The sequence below is a fragment of the Lepidothrix coronata genome, unplaced genomic scaffold, assembly GCF_001604755.1.
Source record: "Lepidothrix coronata isolate B3197 unplaced genomic scaffold, Lepidothrix_coronata-1.0 Scaffold156, whole genome shotgun sequence".
In the NCBI taxonomy this organism is placed as follows: Eukaryota; Metazoa; Chordata; class Aves; order Passeriformes; family Pipridae; genus Lepidothrix; species Lepidothrix coronata.
In genome coordinates this window covers 2,173,477-2,184,381 of record NW_016690336.1, presented here as the reverse complement: position 1 = coordinate 2,184,381, position 10,905 = coordinate 2,173,477, and the positions used below count along the sequence as shown (strand labels likewise).

General features: G+C 39.3%; 1 protein-coding gene across 1 annotated transcript in view; it reads right to left on the bottom strand.

Moving 5' to 3' along the window:
- LOC108504257 (catenin alpha-2-like) overlaps positions 1-10,654 on the bottom strand; it is a gene marked incomplete at its 3' end in the record, with an annotated part of 101,664 nt that extends 91,010 nt beyond the window's left edge. The window contains exon 1 of the mRNA XM_017828991.1: positions 10,634-10,654. The remainder of the gene's footprint in view (positions 1-10,633) is intronic.
- Positions 10,655-10,905: the final 251 nt, after the last annotated feature.

Below are 10,905 nucleotides of genomic sequence, written 5' to 3'. Positions count from 1 at the left end.
GAGTGCTGTGTCCAGTTCTGGGCCCCTCAGTTCAGGAAGGATATTGAGGTCCTGAAGCAGGTCCAGAGGAGAGCAACAAGGCTGGTGAAGGGACTCAAGCACAAGTCCTATGAGGAGAGGCTGAGGGAGCTGGGGCTGTTCAGCCTGGAGGAGGCTCAAGGGAGACCTCCTCACTCTCTACAACTCCCTGACAGGAGGGGGAAGCCGGGGGGGGTTGGTCTCTTTTCCCAGGCAACCATCAGCAAGACAAGAGGGCATGGTCTCAAGTTGTGCCAGGGGAGGTTTAGGTTAGATATTAGAAAGAATTTCTTTACAGAGAGGGTAATCAGACATTGGAATGGGCTGCCCAGGGAAGTAGCGTCCTCCGTCCCTGGAGCTTTTTAAGAATAGACTGGATGTGGCATCAGTGCCATGGTCCAGCAACCGCAGTGGGAGTGGATCAAGGGTTGGACTTGATGATCTTGGAGGTCCCTTCCAACCCAGCTGATTCTATGATTCTATGATCCCAACAGAGCGATGGTCACCCTGAGTTTACAGCCCTAAGGAGCTGTCGCAGTGACCCACCACCCAGCTCAGGGGTACAAATCTTCACACAGACTGGGAGAAAAAAAATCCACTTGTATTTTCCTTACCCCAGAGCCGTTATTCCCTAGGAAAACGTTCCAAGCAGCAGAACACAGCCTTCTTGCCTCTAAACCCCCTCAGTCTTTTTGTCCTTCGTGGAATCACAGAATCATTTAGGTTGGAAAAGTCATTCAAGATCATCAAGCCCAATTTTGACCAATCCTCACTCTGTCAACCAGACCAGAACACAGAGTGCCTGCCACGTGTCCTTGAAACTGTAGCACCCCCTGACTGTCCTTTTACAGATGTGCTACTTAGAAAAAAGTCATGAAAAAAATAATTTAAAATCCCTAATCTGAAAAAATAACAGCAATTAAGGATACATAAACGAAGTGATTGAAGCTACCTCAAAATTCATAATGGCCAGTCTGAAAAATTTCTGGTTTTAAGGCACTAAAGAGTGGTGGTGGATGGTTTTTTTATTGCACTCACTGATAGATAATGGCACTCAAATGCAAAGACATCAAAGCATCTAATGTTCCTGCCACACCAGAACAAACAATTAGTTGATGTTGAAAGGGATGTCTTCAATAAAAACCAAGACAAGGAGTATTTTTATAAGTGAATGAGCACAGAAACTGTTAAGTGATTAAAAGCACACAGACAAATGTGTTTACAGCTTCAGAAATAATCCTCACAGGTAATTAACTTGAGTACTGGTAAGGACACAGGAGTGACTGCAGAGACCTCAACCTTTGCTTTGGGCTGGCTCAGTTACGAAAGTTTTACCACATTTAAATAGGATGTGTTAAAAATGACAGAAATTCATCTAAACCTCCAGAGGAAGTGTAAAGAAGTCACGGTAGAAAAGGAAAAAGAAGACTTGGCAATAAATTTCCATCTAAGAAGGATCACGAAGTCATAAAACAAGCAAAATTACTGACTGAAGGGAGCACAGAAGCTTTACAAGCAGAGAGAAAATCAGGGCACTTGAGAAGAGGATTCTCCAAGGTGTTCATTTTGTGCTTTAACCACTGATTTAAAAAAAAAAAAAAAAAAAAAAAAATAACAGAACCAGGAAAACCAAATAAATTCCAGTTTATTCAAGTCCAAAGACCTTGAACTGTAAATTATTCACACTAAAAAGTCTGTAAATAATGGTGACCTCAAGGAAAAAAAAAAAGGAAAATTAGAACGTGAAAAGCCTAAGTATAGAAAGCACAACTTATGTTCTCTTTAATTACATCAAACTCTCAGGTTACAGGAAGGCAGGAATGCCTGTCAAAATTAAACAACATCCTCCTAGCCAGGAATTACAAAAACTGCAAATACGTGGACCAGCAGCAGCACCACTGAGGTCTCCACAAAGAGCAAAAATTGAAGCCAGAAAGGCCAAAAAGCTCATTTGATTAAGCAAAACATCTAATTTTAATCAAGCAATCAGCAGATTACTCCAGAGTGAGAGGTCACTTAAAAATAACACAAAACAGAAATAAACATCGACTCCCGAGAGGAGTGGGGAGGAGAGGCAGGACCAAACAAAACCTTTTCCAACCCTACACAAAAAATCCTTTTAAAACATGCTGTTTTCCAGCTTCTCAGAGCATTTCCAAATCCAGGAACACATTCTTTACCTAATGTGGACATTTACAGGATTCAGAACTCGTGTACATACACACTGGGAATGGTCTGAATTACTGCCCGTCAAATGTGCTCCCACATCTTTTATTCTCCTTGCTCTTGTTTCAAGAAAGAGCAGGTTTGGAAAAGCTTTTCTTCAGATCCTGCTACAGTGAATTCCAATGGAAGAAGCCCAAGGCCAGGCTAGATGGAGCTCTGAGCCACCTGGTCTAGTGGAAGGTGTCCTTGCCCATGGAAGAGGGTTGGAACTGGATGATCTTTAAGGTTCCTTCCAAAGCCAACCCATCCTCTGATCCTGTGATTCCATGCTTTCTTGTCAGCCAGCAGTTTTTAAGAGAAGATTTGCAGTTAAGAGCAGAAAAATATTTTTCCAGATACATGTCCCTAAAATACAGAATCAGTGATAAGATAATTTGTGATCAAGCTTTGTGATGGGTGGATTTTGTCACATTTAGGGAGGAAATAATGGTGGTTATTTTCTATATTGTGCATAGCAAAAAGCTGTTTATGGTCATAAGGGCAGCTACAGGAAGGGCAAAAACCCCAAAACTTGTCCAAAGGCAACTGAAATATGGTTGGTTATGTCTTTTTTACTCAAAGTCAGACATATACACACCAAAAACTGCCTACAGGCGAGTCCCAACTGCAGCAGCATTTGCTCCCCCTTCCTCACTTGTGCTTGACACAGTTCTGGAGTGAAACCTGACTTCACTTCCCTGAAAGATGATTTTAAAACAATATAACAGGGGAGTTTTTGTTAGCAAGTTATCAATATTACATTAAATTGAGCCTCGAAAATTAAAGTCAGTAAGATAAGAAGTGTCACTCAATGTCCTTGGCACCCGTTCCATGAGATGAACCATTAAATCCGCACGGATCTCTTCCACTGGAGCAAATTAACAAGATCCTGTTGCATTTTGAAGGAGGAATCACATCAGGGATCAACACCAGGGTGTGTTGTCACACGGCACTTATGGGCTTCAGCCACGTCAGGTTTAGAACTTCTGATCAATACAATGCACTTCAGCTCACTGAGATGAAAATTAATGAGCAAAACTAATTTAAATTGCAAGTTCATCAATTTATAATGAAGCTGGGGATAAAACCTTTCTTCTTTTTTTCCCTTTCTGCAAGTTTTTGGACGTTTTATCCAGGAACACTTTTGAAAATCATATTTTATTGGGTTCTTCTTCAACAAGTAATGTATTAAATGTTAAGCCAATCCTCAGTATATGTATTACCCCCATGCAAAACAAAGATAAAGGCAGAATGTAAAAGTGCCCTTTCTTCTCTGCAGGAGCTATTGAGGTCAGAACTCCATCTGCATTTATGTTTCTGCTTTAGAATTTATATCATATTTACATCATGTCTAATTCCACATCTCCAGTCAAAGTTCAGGCACCAACTGGTATTTGGAAATGCTGGAAAGTTTTGTTTCTGCTATTAATTCGAGCATTTACAGTAAAAAAAAAAAAAATCAGTATTATAAACAGAAATCTACCATTTCTAAAATTTCAAGCATAACAAACACACATACTAAAAAATAATGTATAACTACAGATAACATTTGTTACACAGATTTAAACGATAAGAAAAATAATGTGTTCATCCCCCATATATATTGTGTTAAATAAGATCCATTTAAATGCCAAGTTTCTGCATTTTAATCAAAATTTCCATTCAAAAGTTCAACCAAAAAGAAAATCACTCTATCAAATAGCATTATCCAGCACTCTTTAAATGCAAATTATTTTAAAAAATTAAAAATTAGGCAAAGGAATTTAAACAGCTCCCATCAGGGAGCCAAACTGAAAGACCACAAAAGAAATGTAGAATACAAGTACAGTGGGTCAGTTCGTCAAGTTTTGACTTCTGATTTCAATATTAATGATAGTATTTTCCATAGATACAATGTTTAGAATAAATTGGGTTTACAGCGATAGACAAAAACTAACGTTCCAATGTGACTACTGTGGCCTCTTTACTCCCTTTTTATTAGGAATGTAAATGATAGATCATATTTAAATGCAAATCAACGAGTTTTAGAGGTCACTGATGGAGAAGAATGATTTGCCTCTCAGGGAAAGTAACTGATGAGGAGAAAAATGGAACAAACTTCAATTTATTTCTTTTTTTTTTTTTTTCAAATCACAGTTCTTTAATAGGAATGGGAAGTACAACAAGAAAACCACAAAAACGGAGATACAGGATGTTTTTCCATTGGTGATCCGTATCTAGAAACTGTGGAAAAGACGTTTTGAAAGACCATTTGTGATTAGAACAGACACACAAATTTGAGAACACTGTTTAAGGGGTAAAAATCCTGCGTTGTCAAGAAAATAATCTGTAAAACTTGATAGGTCTTTTCCCACTCTAATTGCTTCGATTTTGGGACTTGCAGATCACACATTACCCTGCAGCAAAACAGAGCAAGAAGAAATACCAGAAAAGAGCTGATCTCCTTTTAGATTCAAATTGTGGCTGCCAGCAGCATGTGCTTATGGCACACAGATTCCTTGTAGCATTTTTNTTTAAGGGGTAAAAATCCTGCGTTGTCAAGAAAATAATCTGTAAAACTTGATAGGTCTTTTCCCACTCTAATTGCTTCGATTTTGGGACTTGCAGTTAAGACATGGTTCTGCTGTCTAAAACATCAGCAAAAAATACCAGAAAAGAGCTGATCTCCTTTTAGATTCAAATTGTGGCTGCCAGCAGCATGTGCTTATGGCACACAGATTCCTTGTAGCATTTTTGTGCCCTTTTACATTATCTAATAATTAAAAACAAAAGCAGAGAGATAACTATTACAGACTTCCCTTGGTACACAAATAGGTTACCAAGTTTCATATCAAATATGAAACAAGTCCTTCATGTTTGTAAGAATATTACTAATCTAAACAAAGTGAAATTAAAAAGTTTTATCCACTGTATATGTTACAGAGAAATATATGTAAAGAAAGAAATAGATACAGTGAAATACTAATTATGCTATAACCATTTTTAGACAGGGTAAGACTTTTTTATTATTCTTTAACTACCTAAGAGTATCTCTGTTAAATGAACCTTCGAGATTTTCAAGGAAAAGAACTGTGTTCAAGATTTATTTCTGTTATTTCCAAACATTATTCCACAGTCCAGGCCGGTGTTTATAGCTATTTCCAACCTTTATCTTCTTAGAAAAAAATGAAATAAATACTTTATGACACTCAAATGTAGTTCTAAAGCACTGACTTGAAGTCATTGTGGATTTACTTAAGTTTAAGGGTAACAGAACTTCTTGGAAAATATAGTAGAGACAAAGCTGAGCAATAAATTCAAAGTAAGGAGTTAAGCACCTTTCTCACGTACGGTGCCTCCAAAGTAAAGGTGGGATAAAATATCTCCCTGCTGGCCTTTGCTTTCAGGTCCTTGTAAATTTGAGTTTGGCCACTCAGAGTGACAGCAGCACTTTGCCTCGTGTGGATTGTGGTTGGTTTGCATTAGAATCACAGAATAATTTAGGTTGCAAAAGATTTCCAAGACCATGGCGTCCAACCCGTGAGCAATTCCCAACTTGTCAACAAGACAAGGGCATTGAGAGCCACATTCAGCCATTCCTTGAACACCTCCAAGGATGGGGACTCCAACACCTCCCTGGGCAGCCCCTTCCAATCCTTAACAACCATTTCAGTGAAGAAATTTTTCCTGATGTCCAACCTGAACCTCCCCTGGTGCAGCTTGGGGCCGTTTCCTCTTGTTCAGTCCCTTGTTCCCTGGGAACAGAGCCCGACTCCCCCCCGGCTGCCTGCAGCCCTTGTTGTGGCAGAGAAAATCATGGAATCACAGAATCATTTGGGTTGGAAAAGTACTCTAAGATCATCAAGTCCAACCATTCCCCCAGCACTGCCAAGGCCACCACTGACCCATGTCCCCAAGTGCCACATCCACAGGGATTTTAAATCCCTCCAGGGATGGAGACTCCAACACTGCCCCGGGCAGCCCCTTCCAATGCCTGACATGTGAAGAAATTTTCCCAATATCCAACCTAAACCTCCCCTGGCACAATCTGAGGCTGTTCCCTCTCCTCCTGTCCCTTGTTCCCTGGGAGCAGAGCCCAACTCCCCCCCGGCTCCCCCCTCCTGTCAGGGGGTTGCAGAGCCAGAAGGTCCCCCCTGAGCCTCCTTTTCTCCAGGCTGAGCCCCCCCAGCTCCCTCATCTACTCCTGCTGCTCCAGACCCTTCCCCAGCTCCATTCTCTTCCCTGGATATGCTCCAGCACCAAAATACCCTCCCAAAACTGAGGGGCCCAGAACTGGACACAGCACTCGAGGTGAGGCCTCCTCAGTGCCCATTGCAGGGGGACGGTCCCTGCCCTGCTCCTGCTGCCTCAGAGAGCGAGGAAGAGACAGATTTTAACAGGAATGATTCAGAGAATTCCTAAAGCAGAACCTGGGGAAAGGAGAAAGGGACCTATCAATCTAAATTTCGATAGCGAGAGATTCAATAACTCCAAAGGCGGAAGGAGAAAAATCCGTACGTCCAAAAATGCTGAGGAAGATGCTCTTTGGGAAGCTTTTCACAGGCCAGTAGATTCATTTTAGGGGAGGAAATCATATCTGGGATCTGAAAACTGAGCTGGACACGAGGTACAAACGTGGGTACAAATGTAACTTTTGATTCCAAGAAAGATTCTCCAACCAACTCCCCTTACCTAAGCACCTTCACTTATGGGAATAGGGATGGTCAACTCAGCACCTCTTAATAAACAAGGAGGTACATTTGATTTCTCCAAACCCCCATTTTTCACACCTCCCAGTTTAAAAAAAAAAAAAAAACACCTCATAATAAAACATCTACATTTATACACAGCAGAAATGACAAATCCCCATTAAAAAAAATGCGTGTTGGAAGAGAGCATGGATTTCTGGAGCAGGTTCTCCTGCAGTGCCAGGCTGCACTCCAGAGTATCTAAACCCACCATATGGCAAACAGTAACATAAACCATGGACACTCTGCCCAATATTCCCTTTCTGAAACTCTGGAATAATACAGGAATAATCAGAACTGAAAGAGTGATGATTATTTTTTTTTCCTTAATATATGAAAATCACTATGCATCTACAAACTCACTACAGATCTGCCAATCTTTTCAATCAAGAGACTAAAGGGAGAAAGGGAAATCTGTCAGAGGAGAAATTGGTTAAAATGCCTGACAGAAAAGCAAGGCTTTTAATTTTAACACTGATAATTACAGAAATTAAATAATGCTGGCAATCATATGATAATAATTATACACACACCAAAAAAGGAGCAGATTAAGCAAATTACTCAGAAAAGCTGTCTTATGAAAATACATATTTTTCTCTGTTTTAGACAGAAATGGTGATATCACTTAAAAAAAAAAAGTGTGATTATCATCCATTTCTCTTAGAAAAATGAATTTGCGATATCACTTGCAGATTTCTGATCTACATTTTCCAAGAACATCAGCTTCATATCCACAGTCAAATAACAAAATTTAACACAACTAAAAAACCTAAAGGTTAAAAAAATGGCTATAGCCCAAAAACTTAACCCCAACCAAAAAAAAAATCCAACCAAAAAAAACTTCGGAAGCCATTTGTTTTTCTTGCAGCAGAACTACCCCTCTGCTCTGAAGACAGGCTGGGAAATTTGGAGTTGTTCAGCCTGGAGAAGAGAAGGTTTCAGGGAGACCTTAGACCCCCTTCCAGGGCCTAAAGCAGCTCCAAGGGAGCTGGAGAGGGACCCTGGACAGGGTGCCCGAATTATGGGAGCAAAATACAGAGACTAAACAGGTGAACTGCACATTGCAAGTCCCAATTTTTTAATTTTACACTTTCTGGTGTGTGCAAATTAACAAACTGTTATTAACCTGAGTCAGAACAAAACTGGTGGAGGAAGAAATGGGACTAAATTTCAGATGCCACTGAACTGGAACTTATCTAATGAACTTGCTGGTTTGAATTCCTGGCTACATTAAATGCTATTACTCTAAATGCTTAGAGGGATCTATTATAATTAGAAGGAGGGGGAAAAAAAATGAAATCACCACTTTTTTTTCCAATTCCAAATTAAAATATTTAATACATCTGATACAATTATTTCTTGTACCTAATAATAGGCCCGGGATTTTCCTTTGCCAACCCCACAGTTAAATTTGCCATCAAATCCACAGTTGGGCTCAGTGATCTTGGAGGTTTTTTCCAACCTTAACAGTTCTATGATTCTATGAAGGAAAACAAGAAATCCTTCTGTCTCTAACAGCAACTGTCTTTTTATTCCAGCTTTGCCTTTGCAGGTCCCAGATGAGACTTCTTAATCATTTAAGATCTTCATGTCACATAAAGAAGTTTGCTGTACCGACGGGAAATTCAGCATTTAGGCAAATCAGGAGTTCTTTTCAACCCAATAAATATTTATTTTTTTTACAATGAAAGACGTTTACAGCAATATTACACAAATGGTCTCTGTGGTTTATTTGCTTATTTTCTGAAAATCATGAGCACGCTCTGCTGACTTTAAAGGTATTTGAGAATAGTTTTTAATACCACAATTTCACCATGGAAGAGCTTGACTATACTTATATTACCCTAGAAATGGAAAATTAACTTTCTTAAACTTGCTAATTTGTAAACTTGCTAATTTGTATAATGGTTCTAAAATCCAATCATTTTTCTAAAAAGCAAATTTGACTACAGAGGCATTTTCATCCTTAACATTTAAATTCTTTTAACTCTGACAAATTTCTTCAATGAACCTAAGTTCCCATCACACAAGCATGTTCTGTATGAAATCTTCCACAAAATTATACTTAGGTCATCCCAGATTTAGTGGGTGGGGCTGGAGGGGGTTAATATCAAAAATTAATGTAATATGTTCCACCTGATGATTTTCTGTGCCAACTTACATGTATAATTTAGAGGTCCTTCAAAAGCATGCATGAGGGCAAAAACTAATACATCTGACGATGATTCATATTTTTCTCCAGCTTTTGACTAACACCATGAATTCAGCAATAAACAACTGACCTAAATTATTGAAATTATCGGTTACATCTCCATTCAAATGTTGACTTAATTATGACTTCAGCCTTCCTGCAGAAAGCATGCTTAGCCTTGCAGGTAACTTCTAGAAAACTGTCAAGTAACGAAATTTTCACTTGTTCCAAAGTATCAATATAGAGTATATTCATGTAAACTTTGCCCCTCCCAATGCAATAAATGTTCACTGCTACAGAACCAGAAGATTTAAGATTTAAGAATATCTGCACACCCGAGTTTTATGTGGAACTACTGGCAAAGACATCAACATGCAGGTGACCAAAATAACCCCTCAAAAGGATGTTTTCCTGCTTTACCTTTCTTTCACCAGGGCTAAGGAGTATTGATCAAATCAAATGCTTTAACTACCTGCTACAAGTCTTTTCCAGAACAAACGTCTTCCTGCCACAATCAATTATCTACCTGCCACAGGAGAATCAGTTTAGATGTTGCTAAGATTTCTCAGGCAAAAGGAAAGTTTTTCAGCCTGTTTACACTGGCAATCCATTACCTGAAATAAAGTATTTCCCAGGTATCTTACATTTTCTACAGAAGGAAGAATAAAAAATTAAAAAAAAAAAAAAGGGAAAGTTATAACAGGTAAAGAGATAAAAACTGCAAATACCACAAAGATAAAGAGAACACTGAAAATAGTTCAGCCACAAAATGTGAGTTATTTGGTAAATTCGGATCATTCAGGAAAACTGCTGCAATACAAAAAAAAAGGAAAAAAAAAAAGAAAAAGTATCAAGAAAGGAAACCAAGCTACTTCTAAAGAGAGTGGAAAGGAATGACTGAAAGGTTTGAAAGGTCATATGAAAAGCCACAGAACTGCCATGCTGCATTCAGGCTGGATACTCAAGATTTGAGAGCATTTCTGTTACCAAGAAACTCGAGAGGTACAGAAGGAAGTCACGTGGCTTCTCCACCTTGTGCCTGGATAATCACACCCACAGTCCAAATGAAATTATTCTCTCTCTCTCCTATTATACAGGTGCTATTTTTGAGTTTCCTCTTTTGTTGTCCAATCCAACCTACACCTATATCTTCCAGATATGACTCTTATGACATTCTGATTCATCCATATGCCCAAAGCTATACTTCCTCCCCTCCTCTTCTTGATGTTATCCTCCTGTTCCTCGCTGTCTGTACTCTCTGCTAGCAGCAATCTCATTCCATCACACGCACTCAGAAAACTATCACAAAGATACTTCAGGTTTTTGTGAAGTCAGTGCTTTCTCAAACTTCTTCCACTAACTAAATCACCTCTCTGCATCACACTGCTCACCTTCACTTTGAAAGCCTTTCAAAACTTCACTCACACACCTACTGGGCTGCAGTTTAATGAGCCTTTCCTCCTGCAGCACCGATGGTTTCAGCAGCACCCACCTGTTCCTCACCCCTTCTTCCCATCCCCGTGCTCTGCTCCGAGTTCTGCTCGCACAAGTGCTTGTTCAGGTGCACAATGAACCGATGAAACAAAAAGAAAAAAAAACCAGTTTTGAAATAAGTATTTTTAAAATGAAAGTTAATTTAGAATAGATCAGCTGTGCACAAATAATAGAGCACAGCTCAGGAGCTGGCAGAGTGAGAAACAACAGCAGCTGCTTGACTGAGCCCTGGAGCTAAAGAATTACTGAAAATAAGCTTTTTGCAACAGG